The sequence below is a fragment of the Polypterus senegalus genome, chromosome 5 (genome assembly GCF_016835505.1).
Source record: "Polypterus senegalus isolate Bchr_013 chromosome 5, ASM1683550v1, whole genome shotgun sequence".
NCBI lineage: Eukaryota > Metazoa > Chordata > Cladistia > Polypteriformes > Polypteridae > Polypterus > Polypterus senegalus.
This window is the reverse complement of record NC_053158.1, coordinates 53076948-53104936: the sequence shown is the minus strand read 5'-3', so window position 1 is coordinate 53104936 and position 27989 is coordinate 53076948. Positions and strand designations below refer to the sequence as shown.

At 35.5% G+C, this 27989-nt stretch overlaps 1 long non-coding RNA gene across 1 annotated transcript; it reads right to left on the bottom strand.

The window, feature by feature from the left end:
* Positions 1 to 661: 661 nt before the first annotated feature.
* On the bottom strand, positions 662 to 25589 carry LOC120530284. Its single transcript, XR_005633936.1, has 4 exons — positions 25474 to 25589; positions 13837 to 13927; positions 6217 to 6340; positions 662 to 818 (listed from the first exon to the last, which is right to left on the bottom strand). It is a non-coding gene; the product is annotated as an uncharacterized LOC120530284 (long non-coding RNA).
* Positions 25590 to 27989: the final 2400 nt, after the last annotated feature.

The window sequence follows — 27989 nt, the reverse complement described above, 5'->3', positions numbered from 1 at the left end:
CAATTACTGTACTTGTCATCATCCAGGATGACTACTTACAGTTGTCAATTACTCTGTTTAACAAAACAGGTCTAAACTTCCAAAGAATGTGAATAAAATACTTAACTGACAGAAAAGAAACACTTGAATACAAAGGAGAATGAAGTGACCAAAAGTTCACTGTAATTAGGCAAATTTACTGAAAAATGTGTGACACATTTGTGTAACCAAATCAAAATGCAATCTGCTTTCTGCAAGGCATACTTTACAGACTCAGATTGTCACATCTAGGATGGATTACAATTCAAAAAATATTCTTGCTTTAAGACACTGTTCCTTAGGCAGCATGACCTAGCTGGTATGGTATTGGACTTTAAAACAGAAGGTAATAACTTCAGTTCACACCTCTTAGCAGCAGAAAGACCCCCTTTACCAAGTCAATTAGCTTTCTTGTGCATCAAATGTAATATTGTAAACAAATATATGCAAACACTTGTGATGTATCTTAAATTTGTGAGTCATCTTAATTAACACTGTCTACCAAATATGCAGTAATAATAGTTTAGAAAAACAGGCAACACATAATCAAACACTTGAATACTAATGGAAAATAGTATTTACTTTTAATACTGAATTAACTTATAAAAGCAATAAATTGTTAAGGTACAAGAAGTGAGCACATCATCAGAATCAGGGTCTCTCATCCAACAATGGAAACAGGAACATGTGCAAATCATTTGTCTTTAGCTGAAGTTCTTTATCTGTGTCCAGGGGTGAGTCGCACAAAGAGAAATTAGATAATCCTTGAGCCAAAATAGGGAGAACAACCTGAGAACAAGCTGAGCAAAAAGTGATGATGAAAGTACATGAAGATTACAGGCATATCATCCAAAAGAAGAGCAATACAACAACAGCATCCATGTAAAAAGAGATGATGTTGGGGAATATCACCAACAGAGTGAATGTGTAAAACAGTTAATCAGTGAAATACGTATAAACTTTGTGTGGTAAATGGTTGCTCTGTGCAAAATACACCCCTGATGGTATAACTGTACTTGAAATGCTACATGAACTCAAATAAGCATTGTACTCCATCTTTGCAATTTCAATATCTTTGAAAAAATGTTAGACCCATAAAATTAAGTGTTCAGCATACATAGAGCTGTTGTAGTGGTTTCTGTTAGAGATGACAAACATTAACAGTTAATTACTGTTATGTATAAATTTGCAACAGAAGACTCACAGTGCCCATTATTTTAATGATTAATTTGTTCAGTCCTGAGACCCTGAATATTTGGCCTCAAGATTTGTACAATAATTAAATGAGTGGTCTCTTCTGTTATTTGAATAAGAGAACACATTGATACTCAGTATTTTATATACATATGTGTGCTTCATTCGTAAAAGCCATCAGCCAAATAAACTACAATACAATACAGAAGTAATATCATGACTTTATTCCATTACAGATCGCCAAATTGAAACTGCATCAATAAGCATATTGGGTAAGGGTATCTGTTGATGACAAGACTCTTCATAGGAGTTTCTTTAAAAGGCAAAGGACTCCACAGATGGTCAAAACGTGTGCGGTTCTTCTAAAGTTCTACCAGTAAGTCTATTATCAATTATTATTGCTCAGAAAAGGTGCAGTTGTTTCAAAGTTATTGCCCTACCTGTGACTCTTTGGAATTCTTCTTTGATGGCGGTTATTTCTATCTGTCTTGGAAAGAGAACTTGTGTATATGTGTGTGTGGATGATAAATGTGGCATCTACAATATGTCCTTTACAAAAAAAAAATATGTCATGCAATATAATGTTGCTCATATAGTTTAAAGCTTCAGATATGAAACAGTAATGTTCATGAAGACATTTCTCTGGACATGTCATAATATCTGTTTGGGATCAAATTACATTTTACAGAGCAGAATTTGATGAAGGAGTTGAGCTTCGACGTCACCTGTTCTTTCAGAAAGCAGCATGACATTTTCAACATTTTGTTGTCTTTTTCTGCTTCTTATGTAGTACAGCTGGGATCAGCACTTCGGACAGAACATTTACAGGCTTTGATCTTATGATTAAATGCTCTGCTTCTTAATTATTGCAACATCAAAGTGTTAATTCTTCACATTAGACATGCTCGCTGTAGGTTAGTTAAAGGGCATTGGTTGCCCCAATATCTGGGCTGAGTTTCATCAAATGTTCTTTCTCTAACAGGGAAACCTTGTGCCCGTTCCAAAAAGCAGGATTAGTAAGTTATACTTGGCCTCACATATCATGCAATTCTGTCTTAATCTATTCCAGAAATGCAGGTTTGTCTAAATCCAGGTTTTCTGGAGCAGAATTAGTCCAATTTCTTTGCACCTCGACTTACCTTTACTGGATTTCACACTAATCTTGCTTTCTGGGACAGACTCAAGTGTTTAGAAAAAGACCCAAAAGCTGGTTGGCATTCTAAATGTCCAGTAGCTGAATGACAATAGTCAATTTTAAGCCAAGGATCTTCTTCTGGCTTATGCTTCAGTTACCTTTTAAATTTTGATTGTTCATTGTTGATGTTTTTGCTTATGCACATATTGTTTTGTATTTTTATTATTTGTCTTGTTATGTATTATATAGCAATATTATTTTAGTTTGTTAATAGTTTTATTATTTGTCTTGTGTATTATTTACCCATATTATTTTATTGTGTGATTATTTAGCTGGTAAATATTTGTCCTGCCACATTCTGTGTATTTTGTGGGTTGATCCCCAAGAGGCAGGGTCATTGTAAACTCATTTTTAGGCAATGCTTCTAATCTTTATATATGGGACACCAAGTCCCTGTAGTTCATTCAAATGTGTTCTAAGTATTGAGCTCTTTTGTCTAGCTGGATTTTCTGAAATTTTTATTCTGTTTATAGACACTGATTTCTATATTCGCATTGGGATGTAGTCATAGTAGATTGCCTTTTTAGGCTAATTATTTTGCCTCCTTTTTGATATTTTGGAGTCTTGCTATTTTACCAATACTGTTCTATTCATTTTATTTGTGGTCTTGTCTCTTCTCCAACCGGAGTCTTCACAGTTGTCCCTCTGGTAAGATATATTTGAGGTTTTTAGGGACTTTTTCTTGTTTTGAATTTTGACCCATAGCTTTCAGAGGCTTTCCATTTTCCTGAGATCAGGGTTGTATTGGGATAAGATTTGTTTTGTGGATTATTTTGGAGGCATTGCCTCTTGTTGTTTTATGCTGCCAGAGCAATCCCAAAAGCAGTAGAGATTGGTTATAAGATATTAAATAATTAGGACTGATAGCTAGCAGCAAGACATGGTGGGGCTGTTCATTTTATTTTCTAATTCAAATATTTCTTACAAAAATATACTAATAAACAATTTGTACATGTCCTACACACCTGTTTATCCCTTCTTTTCTCTGCAACTACAACATTATGGGAGCATTTAGGCAAAACAAAACTTATATACAAAGGAGTCCTTTACATGGTTTTCATCTTCATCTTAGTCTTCCCTTGAAATGAAACTTGTGTCAAAGCTTACAATTCATATTTAAACCATTCTTGTAAAGCCTCCAATATTAAATAATACAAAATGTGTGTAAATTAATGTATAAATATAGCAAAAATAGACCATGTACTCTTGTATGCCAGTGAAGATATTTAAAATTTCAATTAACCGCTTACTAACCAGTTACTTAATAGTCGTTTTCATTTTACAAACCACAATGAAGCAATGAATGCTAACACTCGATCATCTTCACAGTCATTTCAAGTACACCTTGATGCAGCCTGCAGAGCAACAAGAGATGTCTAAAGAGGGGTGGATGTCACAATCATAGCTCAGTCATTCTCAGCACTCAGTTTAATCAGCTTATTACCTATGATGCCCATGTGTCTACTTGTATTATGCTCAGAATCGTGACTACAAAAAATCGTGATAGTTGGCAAAGCCAAGAATTTCACTAACAAGAAAAAAATACCACAAAATTAGACCAATCAAAAAATTTTTGAAGACAACATTTACAAAGAAAATTAACAGAATATCCAGAGAACAGACTGTGTAAATAAATAGAAATAAAACAATAAAAAAATACAATCAAAATGTAAATATTGGTATAAATTCCAAGAATGATAAAAGATCAGCATCCTAATAAAAGTAGTTATAACCTAAAGTAAATAACAAACACAAGATCATCACCAGATTAACCAGATGACCTTTTTGACAATAGTCATAATCTGTTTGCAGTGATTCTGAGGTTTTAAGATGGGCTGTTTTCAAATTTCATGTGACATTTTGTACATTTTGACAATGTTAATGTTGTAAATTTTAATTTTGTACCTCCAGGTTTTAATTTAATTTTTATTTTGAGAGTTAATGTTGTTAATAATGGTGATTATGTTTTAAAATAATTTTTCTGGCAACAACATTTTGTATTTTGTTTTTTGTGTGGTGGGCTCCATTTTGTCACAGTCTTCACATGGTTGCTGTTTATGGTCGCCATGCCTCTTGCTATTCACACGATACAGAGGTCACATAATGGATGATGTCATCATGTCCATCCTGTTTTAGATGGCAAAGTGCTTCCAACAGTGACCACGTTTCTGAATATTTTCGTAAAACCCTTGTGTTTTAGCTTTTGTAGAATCTATTGTGGAATGTATTATTGAAATTAATGGAATTCATATTGGTTATTCCTTTTGATTGTGTGTTTTTAACCCCTGATTGTTTGATGGGTTTGCATTCTGTTTCATCCAATGACCATTTTGTTTTTTGGCTTGCTTCTTCCCATTGTAAGAGCACATAAATTTGGACCTGAGAAAATGACTGACCCTAAAATGGATTGGGTTTGTTCACAATTAATAAACATAGAAGCCATTTTTATTGGAGAAGAATCAGACGCTCTCTATGAAGGAATGTGGAATTAGAACTGACAATATTCAAAATCACCTCTTAGGTTCTAAATGATAAAGAAACCAACTAAAAGAAAACATTAAGTACAAAGGAAAGAAACCTCTAGAGTGATGTGCAGGTACTGTGGAAATTCATGACCTGACAATTTTTGAAATAATACTAAAATTATTACAGAAAGATGGGAGTGTAGCTCAGGCTGAAGTTTGTTTGACTGATTTCCCAAATATCTGCATGTGAAAATAAATAAATATATTTGAAATGTCAGGCTTGACTGATTGATTTCAAGTGAGCAGATCATTTGGTGAGATAAGACACCTTTAACAAAGTAACTTAAAAAATCCACTGCAACACAAGCAAATGGTGAACCTATCAGGCAAGGTCTTAATGAATACATCACTCTATTTTAAAACTACCAATAGGTTGTCTGCTTATATAAGTTAAAGTTTATGTTATTTAATAGTACCATTTCACAAATTGTTTTAGCTTATCCCTGGTTAAGGAAACATAGCCCCAGATATAACTGGATGCCAGGAGAAATCGAATTTGGGGGATGTTTAAGTTTTGAAAAACACTTAAAAAATAACAACTTCATGTACACTGCAACGTTTTTCAATAGAGGACTTACCATACAATGTAAAAGTATATGGGTGTACTTAATAATTATGGACTCATCCAATACAGAGAATATGATTGTGCCATTGATTTGTTACTAGGGGTACTATCTGCTGCTAAGCCCCAAAGATGAATCTTTAAGGAAATCACATTAAGAATTTATATTTTTTGTATTCTGTTAATATCTTAGTGATTACGTAAATCAGTAAACCCCTTCTACGGTACTGAGGCTAATTATAATTTAGATTTGCACACTAAGACTCACTTGTTGCACTCACACCTTGGAGTCTTGAAAGTACTTGCTATGTATATTATTGTAGATTGAAGAACATTGTTGGGTGCTGCTCCCTGCAATTGGCTACATCTGTTAGAGTTGATAACATGCTGTCCCCTAAAGACTTTGCTTCCCTAGGTGACCACCTAGTTTGCCTATTTAGTAGAACCGTCCCTGAAGAGAGGGATATCAAAAGATCCAGTAACATTTATAGATAATCCTAACATAATAATAATAATTCTTTGAATTTATATAGCGCTTTTCTCACTACTCAAAGTGCTCAGCAATTGCAGGTTAAGGGCCTTGCTCAAGGGCCCAACAGAGCAGAGTGCCTTTTGGCATTTACGGGAATTGAACTGGCAACTTTCTGATTGCCAGCTAACGTCTTAGGTTCTTTCCTAAACTGGGGTAAGTAGAAATGTAACAGTTATCTGTAACCACTTACCTGTTTCAGTGCCCATATTGTACCTTCTGTATTCAACATTCTTGCTAACAAGGACTTTACTTCAACCCAGTTTACCACCAACAGAGGATTCCACAGTGTCCTTTGTGCCCTTCAGGATCTTCAGCTAGGCAAAAAAGATCAATCAGCACTTGGCTACACTAGTAATCTACACTACTAGGCCCATTAGGTTAGTTATACGATAAGAAATGATCAAAACAAAAGCCAAAATTAAAAATGGGAGAGTGAGAAAAGCACTAGCTAGAATTGAATGAAGACTTAATTTGGTGTTAATATGATATCCTTAAAGCTCATGTAATATTTATAAGTCATCAGTTCTGAACTGCTCAAGAGATTTGTTGATGTGGATTAAATAGAAGTTATTACATGCTCAGTTTAATTCAGCTTTAGTTAATAATAGAGGCTTCCTAAAACAATTTATGTATAAGACATTTAATGTATATTTCTCACTCTTCTTTGAATGAAGGAACAAAGCATATATGTGCAAAAAAGAAATACTAAGTGACAATAATAAGACTCTTTTACAAAATATAACATACAACACTGAAAAAAGTCTTTATAAGACAATGTTTTGACATATGCAAAGAATGAATTAAGAGATAGTAATGTTTAATATACGTGGAAATTTCTGTATGAGCCGTCTCATGTCTGTGAGCTGCTTTCTTTTGAGTAGGATTTAATCCAATGTTATTTTAACAACTGCTATTCTTTTGGGAAAACTGTCTTTTTAATAGTAAAATCACACATTTCAGTCTGTGGCTGGACTAATAAAAACATACTTCATGGCATCATTTCTCTGATGCAGTGTAGAAAAATATAACATCAAAGGGACTTTAATGTTTCACAGAAGAGTGGTTCATATTTCTGCCTGGTATTGAGTTCAAAACTACTGCACGGTCCATTTTTACAGTAGATTTAATGGCTCATAGTTCATAATCAGATTAGCACTGGCTTATTGTATAACAAATTTTAACGGACCAGCTTCAAAGACTAACTTTATGCTATAATTGATCTTGGGGCTTCCTCATAATTTGCCATTTTATTAAAGCAGAGGTGAAAGAACATACAGTAGATGGTGTCAACATCAGTTCTAGGCAAGTGTGATTGTGTGAACTTTAAGTAAGATCAATACTACAGTTTATAGAATAAAAACATTTTTGCTTCACTATTTGAAATGACTAAATTGAACATACCTTGATATAAATGCAGAAACATACACAGAAGCAATAACAAATAATACATTTTAGTTCAAGGTTCATAAAGTGTAAGTTCATTCCAGATCCATTCACATTCATAATCCTCTCAATCCAAACTAGATTTGCAAGGAGCAAAAAAATAAACACAGCAGAAGTGGAGAAGAAGAAGAAAGCCAATCAGAAATGTCTGACTGTATGGCACATACATACGTGGGTAATGAGAAGTCAATAGACTAAACAATATGTTTTTTATTTAATACACAAAGTCCCTTTGAGGAAATAAATGAGAACCCAGGGACAATATGCAAGCATCAAACACAATTACCTTCTTAACTATTGTGTCAGTGTGCCACTTTATAGGTTCAGTAAGTATAAGAAAATGTATACAACCCTATGAGAAAGCCATATTAGAAGATGCAAAAACAGTGTTATTGAGCTTCAACGATTTGTTGTGTAACACATCCATTACATCCACATTTGGATCAAAAGAAAAAATGTGGACTTACCCATCCAGTGTTTAATCTAATGCCAGACTGTTAAAGTAGCTTAAATTCACCAGTACCTGTGGCTGCTCCCCAGTAATGGGCCTTGTTGACTGAAATTGATTTTTAAATTATTGATCTTGGGTTACGCATTGCTGTCTCACTCCTGGAGTCTCATGTTGACCCAGGTAAGCTCTTAAACGTGCTTTCAGATTCACAGACCAAATAACTGATACGAGCCTCTAAACTCATCACACTGTAATGATTGTTTGAAATCAGCATGAGAAATACCAGCTATTTGAATAATTGTTCATTGCAGAACCATTTGTGACTTTTTCAGAAGTAATCATAGTACTTTTACAGGATCATTAAGACTGAGTATGAGCTTACAAAGCAAAATAATAGTTAAAGGACTCATTTTATGTATGATTGTGTGCATAATAGACAAGGTAGTATCACACTTAGAATACAACACCATTGCTTAGGATTTTTTATGGAGAATTGTTTACTGAGGTTTGAAGAAATAATAAATAAGTCCATACAATTTGGACAAGTTGTTGTTAAGAAAGTGGACATTGTCAAGAGTTTCTATTTTTTCTGGCTCCTGTGGATGAGCCTCTTCCTCTGGCTGCACTATTTAGAGTGTAGCAGTAATGGGAAAATTAGAAAACCAAATGAGAAGAGCAGGTCAAAGTGATCTTTCCAAATAAGGATTTTCTCAAATTGTTCTTAGTATATTATTAACACATGACATTTTCTACTTATTTTCCTATTGATGATGACACTAAAGAATTACAATAAAGTGTTTTGTCACTGTTGCTTGAAAATGTTACACCCAGATAAAGAGGAAGCTTCCTAAAGTGGAGATAAGTCTGAATACAAAAAAACAAAGTATGAACTTTACAGGGAACTTAAGTATGTTAAACGCAGATAGGAACAAGCTGGAAAAGCATTTTTTCCACCAGTGATTGTTCCTCTGATTGTAAAGGCTAAAAATGATTACTGGTGACAGATGGAAATCCCCACAACACAGACTAATCCCTTTCTACCTAATCAACTGAACGGTTTTTGCTGCAGTTTTGACAGTTGGTCTCCCACCTCACAGGACTTTGCTTATGGCTGTGCACCACTTAACACATCTGTCCTTCAATATAATTCTTTCTAACTTTGGCATCACTGAACATGAGGGAACTGTAGTAAAACAGCTAGACATCTCCTGTCCCTCTGCATTAAGGCACTGTGTTCACGAGGTAGCACTGAGAGTTTTAACTAGTCTTTTGCTCAAACCAGAGTTCATTACCCTTTCAATGTTTCAAGAATTCTGCAAAATTAAAAATATTTTCTGTGTTAACATTTATTTATATAGCATATTTTTTTTACAAAAAGTACAAAAACTAAAAGAAAGAAGTTCAATTAAAAAGAAATTAACAGATGAATGAATGGATTAATTAATTCAAAATAAATGCTCCAAGTACATAAATTAATAAAACAACATGGAGTGAGTGTGGAGTGAATATGAGTGTCTAAAGGAATCAAGCATAACTTAAATTACTATTAACTACATAGTAAATGCAGTTGTAATGTTAAAGCTCAGAGTCTAATGCTGTGGTCAAATGGTTATTATGGAGAGGAAAACTAAAACTCCAAAAACTGGAAAAAAAGAGGGGTTCCCCACCATTAACACCCTGGGCCACCCATCCCCCAACCCCAAATGGCAATCTACAAAGCATAAATGGGATAAACTTATTAATTATCATTATGATGTCATGTCCTGCAAGATTTGATGCAGCAAATCTCTTCAAAAGTTGTAGTATCTACGATGCTCACGTAACCTGTATGTGTGTGTGCTAGACCATCAATTAAGTTGTCTGTTAGGCTTTCTCTGAATTTACTGCCTTAATCTTCTTTATTTATTTATTTGGTTTGTACAATGCTATATACTGTATACCCTGCCATTCTTTCTTATATTCTGTAAGTGCCTTGAGCATGGGAAAGGCACTATATAAATAAAATGTATTATTATTTTTATTATTATCTATATCAGAAAACTATTACAGAAAACTGTAAAAAGGAAACATAGAAAAATATTGGGCATTGACGACTGCAGTGCTTATTATAATTGACTAGCTGGGTAAGCCCGTGCTGTAAAAAGCCCGGGGTCCTAAAAACTATTGAAATCATCAGAAAAAAAATTGAAATATAGAGATGTCAAGTAATTGAAAGGAACTACTCTGGACATCTCTCTCCTAGGAGGTTTCGTTTTGCTGACGTGCTCGCCTCGCTTGTGTATTAACGGCGGGAGGAAAAGTAAAAAGGATACCATTTTGCTGAAGTGCTCGCCTCGCTTCTGTATTAGCGGCTAAGCGAGTGATTCTTTCTTCAGAGGTTTCGTTTTGCCGACGTGCTGGTCTTGCTTGCATATCCTTGGAGGTGGAGCCCTTACCCCAACTCCACCTCTCACTTCCAGGCTGGACAGACACACACACTTCCACACATAGATGTTTATATGTAACGTTACAATTGGCAAAAAAATAAGAAAAGTCCAAACTAAAACAATGAATTAAAATTTTTTTTTTTTTGTAATATTCCACATTATTGCCCTGGTGTATCTCCATCAGTAAAATATTCCAAAATTTTGGTATATGAGAACAAAAGGCTTTTCTCTAATTATATGCAAATTAATGTTAGAGGTTCTAAGATTCCGATAAGGAATTTAGTGGGGACAGACAACGCAAAATACAAAACTGAACAAGATTGTTCAGAGATTTATATGAACTTAGAACTTTATTTCCAGGCAAACGTAATTGCTAGGAATTTCTCTTGGAGTCACATCCTTATACATAACAAGGTAAATACAAATATACAACACAAAATACATGACACCAATGCAACATACTGTATGCATTAGTAGTGCAAATATCCATAATGCATAATTGCACTCCTACTATTAAACATTTTTAGTATATTTAATGGTATATACTATAGGTAAGACTCTTGCTAGCTACAGCAAATGCATTTCAATATTATTAGGCTGTCATGTCATGCATCCTTTATACTAAATCTATTTGACTAAAAACAGAAGTGTGCAGTCATTTTTTAGCATATTAAAATCTTATAACAGATCTAACTCTTGCCATGTTTCTTAAATAAAATAGTACAGTTTGACTAATATGGTTAATTTATGATATAGAAGTTCAGTTCTGAATCCATAATAATATATAGATTCTTTACTTCTGGCTTAATTTGTAAAGCCAGATGAAAAAAAAAATGATTGCATTATTGCTTCCACTAACTAAAATTTAATTTTTTTCATAAATGAACTTCATTGTGAAATGATACTAAGACACAGAATCAAAGGGCTTGGAGTCTCAGGGTCGTCTGGCACTATACTGTAGATAAATAAAGCTGTGGGCCATTTGCATAGTTGTTGTGGTTCACCTTGCATTTTCAGATAATCTGGTTTGGACTGAGAATAACAGTGGACACAAACTGCAGACACCAAGACAGAAGGAAGTACCTCTTAAAGTCATTTTTGTTAAGCATGGATTTACTGACATTAGTCTTTAAAAAAATTGGAAGAATGTTCAATCAAATGAACATTTGCAATCATTTCTAGTATAGCATCAAGGACACAGGTGGACAGTGAGTAATTATTCTATGAAATTCAGGTAAATCTGTAGTAGTAAAGCAGTTCAGGTTACTGTAATGAGTATGTTAAGATTCAAGAAGGTTTATTTTTAGAGGGCTGTATTATAATATATCTTATTTGTTTTTCTTTAAAAAAGATTTTAGCCTCTAATTTGGGATTCATTCCATGAATGGAGCTGGGTTTAACGGATGATCACAGCATTCTGATTTCCTGCATTATTGTTTATAAGTTTAGAGAAGAAGGATTGAACTGCTGTGTTGTATTTAATTACATGAGCCCTCAGAATTTTACGGTAAGCTGTTAATTTAGTTTTCTTCCATTTTTGATCTGCCTTACAACTGTCACTTTTGAGTTCAGAGACTACTTGAGTTTACCATGGTGCTATAATAGTAAAGAATTTCTTAAAGTTTTTCAGGTGTGAATACGTCTGTTGCAGCCCATTTCACTATTTACATTGCTGTATTGGAATCAGCACTTAATTCAGACTATTAAGAACATTAGCAAACAATTACAAACTGGGACAGTGACCTTTTTAATAATAAAAATATCTGAGCATTTGTTTCTTCAACATCTCAAATCTGTCACAGATTCTCTTCTTGACTTACTTTGTTTTCCATCCTTTTCTTTTGATTTTTGTATTCACTATTGCTGTTCTCTTTGTGTAAACACAAGCTGCAGATAAATGTCTAGCATGGAAGACACTACCTCTTATTGTTTCTGCTGGTGGGCACATGCCCATGAACAGCTGTGCCGTATATGTCTTTGGTTGTTTTTAGTATAGGTGGAGATGCTTTTGTAAACAAGGTGAAAACACACACGTGGACAGAGAGTACTTTCATGAACAAAAGCTGTTTCTAAATGAAAATGTAATTCTATGGATGTAGACTTAATGGCTAAGAATCATTCTTTCTTCACAAGGCACAGGCACAACACACTCGGAAAGCTACCTGTTTCAGTCCAGTATGGGTGAAAACATATGGAATGTCTGGACTTATACTACATCGTGATGCACATCCTGTCCTGCATCTCCACTTCTACTCTGTTTGCAGTGTCTCATACTCCCTAGACTTGCATTACACATACAGAGCTCAAATGATTGGCATGTCGCCTAAATTATAATATTTTATGTTAGAATTGTGGCAGTGAATCAAGTTTTTTGCCTTTTCTCTTCTTTCTTACAATGCAGCATTTTATTAAAAGCGTTCAGTCTCCGCCGCTCATTTTTGCTCCATTTAATTCATGTGTGCAGAGCTATGCCAAGTTTGTTTAAAACATGCTGCATGACATATTTCTTCAGCAAATCTGAACATGAAAGTGCTAAACAAAGCATTTTAACAGCTTATAGCTGTGGCATTAGGGTAAAGCGTCCACATTTTAGACGCTTCCAAGGCTAATGATGCACAGAAGACAAGTAATGTCATCAGCTGCTAACTGACCTTGCAGTAGCTTATATTACAATTTATTTTAAATTGTTTACTTACTTACTTTATTATGATTATGAGACTTAGAATAAAGAAGCATTTCATGAAATTCATTAATGTGTACATGTATAAAGTTTGCTAAATCTGTATAAATATATGTAATGAATTATAGTTTGTATTCTGTTTAAATCATATTTTATTTGCATAAAAATATAGTAACACTTTATGGAAAGTATACTTTAAAGCTAACTGAAGTGAATTAAATTGGAGGTGCACAGTTGTTAACACTGGGGTCTCACAACTCCAGAAAGCCCAGCTTTGCTTTCCAGGCTAACATCTGTGTTATGAGTGTTTATGTTCTCCACATGTTCAAGTTTGAATTTTTCAGGCACTCTGGTTTTCTCATTTATTTCAAAGTTGTACAGATTATCTTAAGTGGTGTGTTTAAATTAAGGTATTTTATGGGCTATGCGATCGACAAGGGTTTTATACATGCTGTGACATGTAAACCTTTTTGACACACGAAAAAAAGGGTTGAAGCAGCCACCCGTGTACTTAATTCCTGGCAGCAAAAAGGCAAATATGGAACAGAGTTGTGTTCAGAATTGAGCCCAAGACAGAACTGAATCCAAGTGGAGATTGATCAGCTTTTAAAACAGGTCGACGGAAGTGATGTCATCGGGACCCAGAACTAGAAGTGACGTCCTCAGGGTCGGAACCGGAAGTGATGTTGTCTGGCTGGAAACTGGAAGTGGCCTCATCGGAATCAGGGAGAATTTCCCATCTCTGGTCTGCAAAGATAAAAGTGAAAGGTTTACTGCACCCTGCCACCCCCTGGCCTGGCATGGAATTACCTTCTTTTGGTCCTTCTAGCTTTCTCCCATGTACACGTGTGTGACAATGCCTATTCATTCATGTTGATGTAGGCTCTCACTCCTCATGAATCTGGGATGGATAAAGTGAATTCATAAAATGGATGCATGAATAAAAGTAAAAATATAATTCTGCTGGAAAATAAGAATTTACAAAATTAAATTGACTGATTAATTTAACTATTTATCATGGTAGTAAAAGTAATCTCAACTATTACTGTTTTGACATATCTGCATATATATTTTTTCAGTTTTAATGCTTGCCTGTTAGTCTGTTCTTTCTTCGTTCAGAAATATAACATCCAAATGTTATGCTTATTTTAAGAAGGCAAGTTTAGCCAAACAACCAAGAAGATATAGTAGTCTATAGCAGTCCAACATCCATCACGTTCAGGAATCTCTGCATGATTCTGGCCTACTCACTTTCATTCACTGTTGTTTCTTTCTTCTTAATGCTCAGAGGATCTGATCCTTCCTCACTAATTATGCCCCCCAACACCTCGTTCATTCACTGGTTCTTTCTCAGCTGGACTTTTGGAACTTTTTCAGCTGCCAGGACTTCTTTCAACTGCTATCCAACCTTTCCAGCTCCTTCAGTTGGCATCTGCCCAACTGGTGTTCTCAGTTCCTCGTGTTCATTCCTATTTCTTCTCTCCTTCACCCTCTTCATTGGCTTACTTTTGCTAAACTGATCCAGTTTAAAATTCTTGTCTTGACTTACGGCTTTCTGAATGGTTCTGCTCCACAGTATCCCCAGTCCTTGGTCTCCCCATATTTACCTTCAAGAAGTCTCCATTCTGCACACCTTTTCATTAAATGTTTTGTGACTGCTTAATATTTTATCTACAGGATAACTACGTTTGCACTGCCAATGACTTTAGGAAACTGCTTTTTGTCTTAGTTTAGCTTCAGGTATAGTTATATAGTAGTTATACAACTTAATCTCGCTCAGTTTTTTTATCTTGTTTTCTATTGCTTTTAGTGTTTGCACCCACTAATCACTCTTGCATGTATTATAACATGCTTTGTAAGCCACCTTTGATAAAGGTATCTACTGAATAAATAATAATAATAATAATAATAGTAATGCACAATATTGTAAATAAAAAGATAGTTTTGTCAAGCAAATTAAATTTCAAATAGTAGAGCAGTGTTGCAATAATGATCACTTTCTTTCATTCATTTTGCAGAAAAGAGGGAATCCAAGCACATTCATGCATTTTTCATTTTCTGTAAATGTATGTTTAATTTGGAACAAATATAAAACTTTCATGCAATTTATGCCCATTCTCAAAACAGAGGCATCACGTCTTGAACAAATGTAAAGCAGTCTATCAGCTTGACAGTTTTACGAGAAAGAAACACAGATATTTTTGTTCTGCCTGCTTGAACTGATAGATGATTAGCAGTAAAGATGAAATCAAGTGCAAGTGTACAGTCCTACTAATCAGACTAGGGTTGCTTCAGGCAGAATGTGTCCCTTTTGCCAACTGCTGCTGATTCATAATTCATAATCTGATGTTTGCAACTGATTGCTGAGGTTTGGCTATATTCTTCATTGTGGTCTAAGATAAATAAATAAAGCCATGGTACAATCCATCATTCCAAGAGCTGCACAAACACAACCAAGAAGAACAGAGCTTCTGTTTTCTATCTGTACAAAAAGAATGGGCAAGACATCCGAGGAACAGTACTATGTGTCATAGCCACTCAAGTCTGTAAACGGAGATTGGTTGCAAAGAAACTCGAAACCATAGCACACAAGTGGGATTTCTTAGCAATACTGCTTTTTTTGTGTCTAAAGATATTTTGGAGAGCCTATACTGTTTTTAATCTGTCAGCAATCGCTCCATATTGTAGTGTTTGCAATGCAGCATGAATGCTTTGCCCAGCATCAGACACACTTCATGGCCATAATTATGTCACACTAATTGAGTTTTGGTTTTTATACTGTATGTTTTATAGACATCTACCCCCTGTTTGACATAATCTGTGATATTTCGTTTGCCAAGAACCTTTTTAAGCATTTAGTCGTAACTTTAAGTTAATCAGCTACAGGAAACCCCAAACCTTTTTACCTTTTGATTTAAAATTCTGAGATTTTTTTTTTTTTAACCAGTGCTTAAATCACTGGAGAGTTGGCAGCATTTAAAGTTTATCATGGTATTTATCTCTTTCAAGAACCAATCCAAAAATGTTCTAAATTGCCAGAGTTTCTTTATTAAAAGATTATGTTATATTAATTGCAAGCCTTCTTTCCTTATTTTCATAAATTCTAATATTTTTAACTTAACCTAGCCGTGTATAAGCTCCCATCAGGCACATGTTGCTATTACACTTGTGAGTCATGTTTTCTGAACCTTATACACAATGTTTACAATGTTGTTTATTGTTAGGCAATCAGGTGAGATAAAATTTCAGAAGTTTGGTCTGTGCCGTTTGCATTTTTACCAGTGAGAATGCAAAAACTGGTTTGGCAGAGATAGCCTGGCTCTTAAATCACAAGAAATCTGCATAGACCAATTGCGTAATCTAGAGGAGAAGGGAATGCCAGTTCATTTAAATGGTATCCACTAGAACTGCATCCATGTGAAAATTTAGTTTGTGTCACAATCTCTGATGACCTTATTTATAAGATATACCAATTTTAAGTGATACATTTAAGCGTTTTGCTATTAAAAAAGTGACGTTGTTGTTAGGGTCTTAAAAATACAAGCTAATTTAAATGTAAATACTGTGAACACTTGAGGACAGTCAGGCAACCAGAGCATGGTACTTCTTCTTTCTCTATCCCACATGTAACAGATGTCTTAATTAGGAAGATGAAGTAAGAGTCCAGGACTTAAAACCACTGTCTAACACAAACCAAATGACTCACACAGTTGCCTTCTCCACATCTCCTTCCATCCCTGGCATACTAAAAACTGTCTACCTCCATCACTGTTCTGCCTCTGCAGTGATGAGGTTGATTTCTGTAATAAGGAGTTCAGAATGATGAGTTTCTCCATTTTTAGAGGATACCATTCTTCTGTCATGGACAAGCCCCTCAATCAAGCCAGGATTAGACCTCATAACATCCACTCTAAGAGGAACACCAATAATGAAACCCACGTCCATCTGGTGCCTCCATTTCATCCTAACACCCTATCTCACCCACTGGTCATCACTCATAATTTTAACAATTTTGCAGAATGATCTTTTAAAATCTTAATACCTGCCCACAAGTATTGTAGTTCATCCAACAGTCATTTTCTGATTTGAGCATAAGAATAATTTTACAGTTTTGTCCTTACAACACCTTTATGCTTTTCCCCAGTTTTGTAGACTAGGGTTTATGTTTTCCTCTTTTTCTTCTTCTTCTTTTGGCTGCTCCCATTAGGGGTTGCCACAGCGGATCACCTTTTCCCATATCTTCCTGTTCTCTGCATCTTGCTGCAATACTTCCCCTATCTACATGTCCTCTCTCACCAAATACATAAACCTTCTCTTAGGCCTTCCTATTTTCCTCTTACGTGAACCTCCATCCTTAATATTCATCCATCCATTATCCAACTCGTTATATCCTAACTACAGAGTCACAGGGGTCAGCTGGAGCCAATCCCAGCCAACACAGTGTGCAAGGCAGGAAACAAACCCCGGGCAGGGCGCTCCTTAATATCCTTTTCCTGATATACCCAGCATCTCTCCTCTGCCCATGTCCATCTCTCTGACTTTGTCTTCCAACTGTCCAACCTGAGTTAATCCTCTGATGTACTCATTTTTAATCCTGTCCATCCTTCTCACACCCAATGCAAATCTTAACATCTTTAACTCTGCCACCTCTGACTCTGTCTCCTGCTTTTTGGACAGTGCCACTGTCTCCAATCCATATAACCTAACTGATCTCACTACCATCTGTCACAAATCACTCCAGACACTCTTCTCCACCCACTCCACCCTGCCTGCACGCACTCCTTCATTTCCTTTTCCCATACTCTCTGTTACTGTGTACTTTATCACTCTAACTTGCTTCACATCTTTCCCAGCTCGGTCCCCCTGTTTACTCAATTGGTACAGGTTCTTTTCTCCCTCTTTAGTGTTCAACCTCTCATAAAACTCATCATACACCTTTTCTTTAGCCTTCGCCACCTCTCTCTTCACCTTACATCTTATATCCTTGTACTCCTGTCTCCTTTCTGCATCTCTCTGACTATCCCACTTCTTCTTTGCCAACTTCTTCCTTTGTATACTCTCCTGTACTTCTCCATTCCACAACTAGGTTTCTTTGTCCTCCTTCCTCTGTCCAGATGTCACACCATGCACCCTTCTAGTTGTTTCCTTTACCACTTCTGCTATAGTTCCCAGCTATCTGGTAACTCTTCAATTCCACCCATTGCCTGTCTTGCTTTCTCCCTGAACTTCACTGTATAGTCTTCCTTTTTCAGCTTTCACCATTTAATCCTTGGCTCTGCCCTCACTCTCCTCTTCTTCTTGATATCCAACATCATCCTACAGACAACCATCCTATGCTGCCTATCAGCGCTTTTCCCTGACACCACTTTGCAGTCTCCATTCTCCTTGAGACTGACCCTCCTGCATAGGGTATAATCTGCTTGTGTGCAACTTACTCCAGAAATCTTCCATCTCATCCATAGCTCACCCAACTCGCGGGGTTTATGCACTAACAACATTCATTATTACGCCTTTAATTTCCAGCTTCATAATCATCACTCTGTCTGCCACTCTGTTCATCTCCAACACACTCTTGATATACTGTTCCTTCAGGATAAACCCTACCCCATTTCTTCTCCTATCCACAGCATGGTAGAACAATCGAAACCCTCCTCCAATACACCTGGCCTTACTCCCCTTTCATCTAGTGTCTTGCACGCACAATATATCAACCTTCCTTTTCTCCATATCTGCTAACTCTCTCCCTTTACCAGTCATACTGCAAACATTCAAAGTTCCTACGCTCAGTTCCACTGTCTTTACTGTCCTCTTCTCCCCTGTCTCTGGACACACTTTCCCCTTCTTCTTCTTCTTCTTCTTCTTCTTCTTCTTCTGTCAACAGTAACAGAAAGGTTGGACTGTCTTCTAAGTTAATATCTTTTTCTTGAAGCAATTATCTATCACCTTCTATAACATGATTAAGTAGGCCACACATTCTGGTCAGCTGAATACGAGAGTTAATATTACAGTTACTATGCTGCTTCTGTTCTGGTGGGGAGGCAGAAAAGAAGAAACAGAATAATGAAAGATGGACAGGGAGAGAAGAATCAAGGTTGAAAAATACTGTACATGCAGAGGTCAAAAATACTTTGAAGCCAAACAAAACTAAAATTGACAAAATCAGAATACAACCCAAACTCAAAATCAGAAAGGAAACACTAAAAAAGTCTTTTGTCCTGAATGTCTTTAGGAAAGCTTTCTCCTACCACAGTGGACATTTGTTTAAATTTAAATTTTTGGACACCAGGAAGAAATTCATTGCTGCATTAATTACCTTCTAGGTTTATAGGATTACGATACTTAATTTTCTGATATCACATGATAGCAACAAAATACTATTACAGTGGAACCTTGGTTTGCGAGCATAATTTGTTCTGGAAACGTGCTCGCAGTACAAAGCACTCGTATATCAAAGTGCATTTCCCCATAAGAAATAATGGAAACTCAGATGATTCATTCCACAACTCAAAACTATTCATATAAAAATGATTAATATAAAATATAAAGTAAAAATACATATAACAAATTAACCTGCACTTTACCCTTGAAAAGAATCATGGCTGGTGTGAGTGAGTTTCTAAATTTTTGTGGGAATCCACCCAACGGGACGAGATGCGGAAGAACGTCCCAAAGCAATCGCAGTCTCCCAGCACTGTAGCAGTTCGCTGTAAAAATCGAATCCAGAACGAACGTGGACATGCTATAAGCGCCTGCCGTCAGTAGGTGATACAAGGAACAAGGAACATTATAAATGCACAGGGCACAGTACTGATTGGCAATGACCCTGCCTGACTGCTGTGTCTGTGTATAGGAGAGTGGCAGATCCTGCTACAATAAATAACCGCGCTGTTGCTGTTTCAAGCTGAATAAAGCTGGTGGTGCAAGACGGGGACTCGTACGTCACAGCACACATGCATGCGCACACACACACACACACAGTCACAAAGCTGTAGTAAACAATATACGCTCGTACGGATGTTGACTATATGAGTGAGGCATGCTGACTCAGACAGACAATAGGAGATGATTGCCCACAATCCCGCCGCGAGAGAGAGAGAGAGAGAAGAACCATCAGCTCATGACGCTCAGCAGACAAAGCGTCTCCAAACTACTCGTATTGCAAGACGTCGCTCGTTTATCAAGTCAAAATTTATTAAAAATTTTAGCTCATCTTGCAAAACACTCATAAACCAAGTTACTCGCAAACCGAGGTTCCACTGAATTTTGGAAACTTTACATTTTTTATGATTGAAATAAATCTTTTTGAATGTGCAAATTATTCTTTCTGAATATTCTGAATATCAGGGATTCTGATTCGATAGTTTTTTTTGTGAAATGTTCCTTCTCTGCACTTTGATTGACTTATTGTTTTGTTTTTAATCATAACAGCCTTTCTTTTTTTTATTATCATGAAGAAATGAGTGTGTGATTTGTGCTTATATGTAACTTTCCTGCTTTCAATTCATTTTTTTCCTATATTTCTTCAACCTTTTTCCATATTTCTGAATATAAATATTTCACTATCAGTTATTTTTGTCATGGATTTGTGTTATGGAATGATTTAAAATAATTATAATTTATTTTTATTTTACTACAATTTCATCTTGTTTTTCTTTTGGGTGCCACTGTTTGTTCAAGGAAGAGACTGCAGGTTGCTAGATAATGAAAACAGGAGGTCACGTTAAAGGATATCATTGGAGCAACAATATATAAACCGGCTACTCAGTACATTCACTGTCCAAGTATGACTACTTTTTGTGCTGTTTAAAGTGGTTCAGGTTTCCTGCGTTTAAGTTCCCTCGCAGATAAGTCCTGACTTGATTTTACCATATAACTTCTAGTATTTTATAATGTTGGTCGTATAAGTCAAATGAGGAAAACTCACGCTATTGATCCAAGAGATTGATATGCTAACACCCACCTGAGAGAGTAACCACGGAGCACACTGCCTTTTTTTTTCTATGTATTGTGTGACCACGTGGTAATACCCGAACTATTCCAAAGCGATGATTGCACTGTTGTATGTTTTTTGTATCTCACACCCTCATACACCTTTATCGTAAGAGCATCCTTTATCTACGATGGAGTGTACGATCAGAAGAAAATATGAAGCTGGTTTTAAATTAAAAGTCATTGAAGAGGCAAAAGAAATTGGTAACTGTGCTGCTGCAACAAAATTTGACGTGTCTGAGAAACTGGTGCGAGATTGGAGGAAGCAAGAAGATGTAAAAAAAAAAAGGAAGTATCGCATTTTTGAATGGGTGTATAAGTCAGGGTCTGATTTTATAATTGATTTTTTGGGTGTCAAGACCCGACTTATACGTGAGTATATACGATAATTCACTATATGCACACTGTAGTGCTGACATACTTTCGGTGAAATCTGAGCCAATTCAGTCACTTCCATTGTTCATACTGCAGTTTTGATATTTGTTTAGTGTTGATACTGTCCAAGAAAAGTTTAAGTCTCAGTGTACAGATAGCTCTATGACCAAACATTGTTGCATACCTTTATGTTGAGATTGTAGTAAGTACAACAAGGAACTTAGTCTTCATACATTTGCCTTTCAGTGCAGAAATCCAATCTAAATGGATTGTCCATATCTGGAGAAAGAACTTTACAGTTAGTCCCCATACCCGAGTTTATAGCTGGCATTTTAAAAAAAGGATTTTCTCAAGCCAGAGTCTAAGACAGGGTGGCAACTGTTGAAGAAGGGAGGGGTTCCTGCATTATTTCAGTGGAACAATTTCTCCATTTCACTTTCAAGACTTGGAGTTTGGGAGAGGAGAAAGCGACTAGCAGAGGACGACACACAGGGTGAGGCGGAGGATAATAAAATCCTTCAGGACAACAATTACACTTCGGCTTCAAATCCAGCAGTTATTGACCTAGAGCTTGATGAAAACATGTCTCTCAGTGAGTAGATCCTCCAGCTGAGGAAACATATTGAGACCCTTACAATGAAGCAGCAGCTTGGCATTCACCATTTTGCTGGCTCTGACAGAGACATTCGATTTTTTAGCATCAGTGCCAAGCACCACAATGAATGGATTCTCTGCTCTTTGACCAAGGTGGCTCGCTATTCTTAAGAGGACTGCTTGCCTTTTGCCATACGAGTTGGAAATAGTGCGTCCTACTGTGTAGAGTTGCTGTTTTCATATGCTCTCTTGTTATTTATTATGTAATGCTAAGTGATTCTTTTCTTGACTTATCCCTGGCTGATATAACTTGTCCAGCACCATTGCAGAATTAAACTTACATACATATTCACCTGTCCTTGAATAAAGTTTAATGACGAGTTATTGAAATTCTGTTTTCTTTAAGAATCCTAATGTAATCACATATTTGTCCCATGTAAGTTCATAGTAGACACGAGTTTTTAATGGTGAATGTAGCTTGAAACATATACAGTATTTTGAAGCCCTTCTCCTTTTTAGCTCCTGATGTTTGGTACAGTGTTCAATAATACGACTTGTGTTGTTTACTGTAAGTCTTGAAGTGATCAGGTGAAAAACGCCATAGCTAATCTATTTTGATATCAGTACCAGAAGTTCCACAGCTGGCTGATGTTGAATTTGGAAGAGAGTGTGTATATAACCTATTGGCAACAAACATACAACTACTTCTCAACTTTGATTTCTGTCCATATTTTGGGTTTATATGTTTCATAGGCTTGTTTTCCTGATTTTGATAAGACTCATTTATTGACTTTGAATTCTTCTTCTGATCCATTTTCTAATTTTCCTGTATGGTCTGTTGGCTTTCAGTTCTTGGCAGAACAATAATATCATCAGTGCAACCATGTAAAGGTTAGGATTGTGGTTAAAGGTGAATTGACTCTAAAAACAAATTTGTGATAGTGTCTGAAAGTATTCTTGGTTATTGAATTCTGGCTAGAGTTTATTTTGACTGTGATGTTTGTCTCATGTTTTGAATTTAGAGAAAGATTTGTCAATCCTTATAGTATTTGCTGGTAACAGTTTATAATTATCATTCATCTGCTGGTTGTTCAATTTTTGAAATACTGTAGTGGCAAGCTATATTCCATCTTCTGGACTCATTGCTAACAAACAAGATGGGTGCCAACACCAAAACAAGTCCACAAAATGGTGTAAATGTGATAAAATCAAATGGCAATCAAAAATCTAAATATTTGAAAATTAGATCTTAAACTATAATAATAATTTCAAATGATCACAAAAAATAATATTTCAGCATCAATACATCTACAAATTATTCCAGTTCCTAAAACAAAGCATGGACCTCATACTAAGCCAAAACTTCAGGCCTCTTGCAATCATAAATATACAGTACATGCAAAACCTCCAATACTTGATTATCAGTTACAAACACTAATTCATCAATTAAATAATAATAATAATAATACATTTTATTTATAAACGAAAAACATTTTAGCTGTAGTATTTTCTTTATTTGTTATCTTTATTGTTTTTTTCCTAGCTGTATAACTTTATTTCTCTGTTAGTAATTTGTCCATAAGCATCATTAGAATTAGCATTTGTTGTACTATTCTGCAGTGAAAATAAAGTTTCAAAATTAAATAAAAATGCATTTGTCCTGACCAAGGCTGCTGTATTCATTCCCAGCTGGCTTAGGACAGTAATGTCCAGTAGCTTCTGAATTTTATTGATTCTGTGTCAGTTGTTTGTAGTGGAGCAGCACTCCTTATGCCCAAAACTGAGAATGCTTTAAATCTTTTGACTTGGCCTTTTTTTACAGTGAACGATGAACACGTATAGATTAAGGCAGGATATATTGACTTAGTTAAAATGTAGCACTCATCTTCTTCAGCAGTTGTCTTTAAGTTTGTCTTGAAATCTGTCCCTTTTAACCACTGGCTATAGCCAACTGCAACTCTAAGCTACCGAGTTATAATCTTCTCTCACAGAATTTCTCTCTGTCCACCTGTCACTGAAAGTTAGAATCTTGGAGTGGCATCAACAAATGAGACAGAGTTCTGTAATTATAGTTAATGAGGTCAATGTTTCTACTTCTACCCGGTTTAAGTATTACATAATGGGAAAAGATCTTCCCTCAAATGTGCAACTCTAATTCATAGCAGGCTGGATCAGGGTTTGATCTGTTGTTTTATTTGCAATGTATCTATCTATCTATCTATCTATCTATCTATCTATCTATCTATCTATCTATCTATCTATCTATGTCTGATTGGATCGTATGATTGGGTTGTTGTATGTATGGAAAATTTTTTGTCACATCAGTTATTTCAGTCAAATGTCTTGTGGTGTGAACAGTCTCTAAAGCCAATTTGCTGATGTCACTATCATATTTTCTGAAATTTATTGTGCATTGACTGCAGTGACTGTGCATGTAGCAAAACTATGATAACAATATAGTGGTTGTACATTGTACATTGTCATTGTCAAACTTATTTTCCCTTTTTTTATTTCAAAAAGCTATCACATTGCAATACAAATACAACAAAATGGCCACTGACAAAAGTATCTTAGTAAACATTTATTGTAAGAACCAAAAATAAACTCATACAATGGTAAATTACACAGATTATGTGCCTCTGGTTCTCTCTGCAAAATAGACTGTATTGTCATCTTGCCAACAATCTGCGTGTTCAGTTATGCCCTTTCCTTTCTCCTGAAATTTCAGAGCACAGTACAGTCAGCTCTTTCCTCTATTGTTGTGCAGCTCTTTTCCTTTTTGACATTTTGAGAAGTCTGTGGCTGTATAGTTTTTTTTGAATGGGTGATAATTTATTGAAAAATGTCAATGGGCAAAGCTGTCCATTGGGTGTTATGAACATTCATAATCTGAGCACCAACATTGTGTCATGTCAATCGGAGCTAATGTGCTTGAACAGTCTGAGCACATATACGACTGGTGACTTTATCATGCATTTTGAGTAGTTGCTTGACCACAATTTTTAAACAATCGCACAACATATGTCTGCCCATACTTCTTTGTTCTTTTTCTTTTACCTTCAATACTGAACACTGTTAAAAACCAAGGATAAAAGTAACTAAGATCAGGAAATGCCTTAGAAAAAAAGAAATAGTATTCAAATCCAAAGATCAAGTAAACCAAGCATAGATGCAACATCGTTAATTAGCTTAATAAATTAACTACATTTAAATAAACTGTTCATCCGTACCTTATTTTACACTCTACTGCATATTTGCAAATTTGTGCAAATTGGATTTTTGAAGAAACTTTATCTTTATTCTTTCTCTTAGGAGATTCCGATGGGTTTGTTAGCTCCTTGGAAATATGTTCTTTTATATTTCGGCGTTTTAATAAACCTTTATTTAAATAATTATAAATTATAATGACACTATCCCTCTTTTCAGCAATAGGCAGCAACAAAATCACAAAAAAGACAGAATATACTTAGCTTGTTTAATGTGGCTTACGTTGCTGTACAGACAGGAGAAACAAGTCAGCTTCATTTCACCAAAGAGTTCTTTTCAGGGATTCGGTCGTGTAGAAACTGCTTTTTTTGTCACAACGGAGGTGGCTTTTGGGGTCAATATCTATCACCCACTCAGTTTCTCAAAGTTTACAAAGTTCCAGCTTCTTTTATATTGTTTTCTACACGACCAAGCTCCCATTACATTTCCAAACAAGGCAGACAATTTTGTGCTGAACATCAAACAGTCGGTTCAAATGACACTTAGTCCTTTTAAGGGTTTACAACACAGCCTTCCAGATGTCCCTGTCTGTCTTTATGCTTTGCTTGGTCCAGCAATTCTGAATGCTGACACTCTATGCTAAATCTGGCTCAGCTCTTTATGGCATGTTACACAGAAAAATAATGAAAAATACATATAAAAAGATCTAAAACAGATACAGTGACACAATTCTTAATATTATAACAAACTTATTATAACACTGGAGCTATTTCAAGTGAACTCACCAATTAAACTGATGTAACATTACTTTTCCATTTTTTGTTGATTGTACTCTTTCCTCTTTGATGTAGGGGATTAACGAATCTGCAAATAAAATGCAATCAGTTTATTTTAAAGTTCTGATTACTGATTTTCATCCAAATAAGTCCTCTGTCTCTTCATGATGTGCTAATATACAAGATGGAATTACTGACTAGTAGTTATTTTCTTTCCAGCAGGTGTTTCTTACTCTGAATTTCACATTCTTCTTGTTTAACTCACAGCCTTGATCTGACGTCTAAAAGGCTAAGCCTCATCGGTTCTTAATTGTGGGATTTAAAAGGAGAGTTGAAACATAAAAGCTGAAAATAAGTAAAACCAAATCTCACACTGAATATCTGTTTTGTTTGTTTATTTCATTCCTTTAGTAATACAGTATAATAGAGTCCCACAAATCAAAAATGCACTGGCATATTGACATTTTTAGTCCATGTAGCTTATGCCTAACAGAGCCATGTATCTCAATTGATCAAATTACTGTACATGGAGAAAACTAATACAAACATGGGAAAGATGTGCCATCTTTATATTGGACAAAGTTCAGTCATGGGATTCGTCTCTAGGTTGCTGGATCCATCAGTCAGCTGTGTTACCACCACTGCTGCTTTACCAGCCCAAAGAGGACTTGCCATTAGATTGTTAGCAGTCGAAAGATTTAGAAACCTCCAAATACAGATCTGTAGGTGATAAGATCCCTGTAAAAATGAAAATCTTTACTTTGATTTTGCTACTGCTTACAAGAAGGAACTACCTGTTTTTATTCTCCAACAATACCAGTCAAACACCAGCAGGTTGTTCAGATGTCCATTAATTCTCAGTTAAGTAATGAATCGCATACTCAAGGACACAGTAAGACATTAAATGAAAGTACATTCAAGGCGGAATTTGGAAATCGCTTCTTCACACAACTAGTCAAGGAAAACTTTAACAAACTACCAAGTGTATGTATTTCTTCTTTACATCTGTTAAAAGATGGATGAGATATTGGGAGAACTTAGCTAATAGCTAAATAAATAAGCTGGTTGAACTGAATAGCATTAAGTTCTTACTCTCTGAAATTTTCATGGTCTTTGGCATTCTTCTCATGTCATCTGCTACCACATTAGTATTCCTGTATGGTGCATCCTGTTTTTAGCATTATTTTAACAGTAAATTCTAATGGCATTTAAATAATTGACATTGATATTTACAGTAATATGGCCTCAATGGGTAATATAAATATCATTGCATATTTTATATCATTTTCCCAAAGTTCCATCTGCTCAAATCAATTTCTGATATCTCATATATTTGTGGATGCAGTATGATAATATTAGTACACCTCAGCAGTGCCCACAAATATCTCTACTATAATTTACAAGAAGTAGTTGTAAATTAAGCAGTACTTGCAAATACAATTAATATAAAATGACATGTCTTTTTTAATAGCTTCTCGCATAATAATGTTTGCCTCTTCACAGCACTTTTCATTCCCCGTTGAAGCAATACATCCGATCAGAGACAAGTGTTTGAAATGTGAGTTGACATCTGCAACGAGTCTCATAGCGTGGAACCTCACTTTTGATTTCATGTCCAATGGGAAGCTCTACACGGAGGTAGTTTAACTTGCTCAAGGTCATAAAATGAGTGAATAAGTAAGCTGGGATTTCTACCAGGACTTTCCTGTATTTAAGTCTCTTTTTTAACCACTGGACCACACAGCATGCTAAGAGGTTTTGGATGATGTGCGCTGTCTCATTTCTTTGGCTCATTTTAACATGTGTTGCTTATTTCTGGCCGCTTATATATCATAACCAGAAGTCTCAAAACGCTAGTCTCTGATGCCATTAAAAGCCAATCAAACCTTACTGTTTCTTGGAATTCTCACTGTATACACAATCTGACAGAGGCCTATTTGTATCATCATGTAAAACTTATGTTGCTACATTCATCTTGGTAAATTCATGGTAAACAGAAATTTTAATGAAACTAAAACAGTA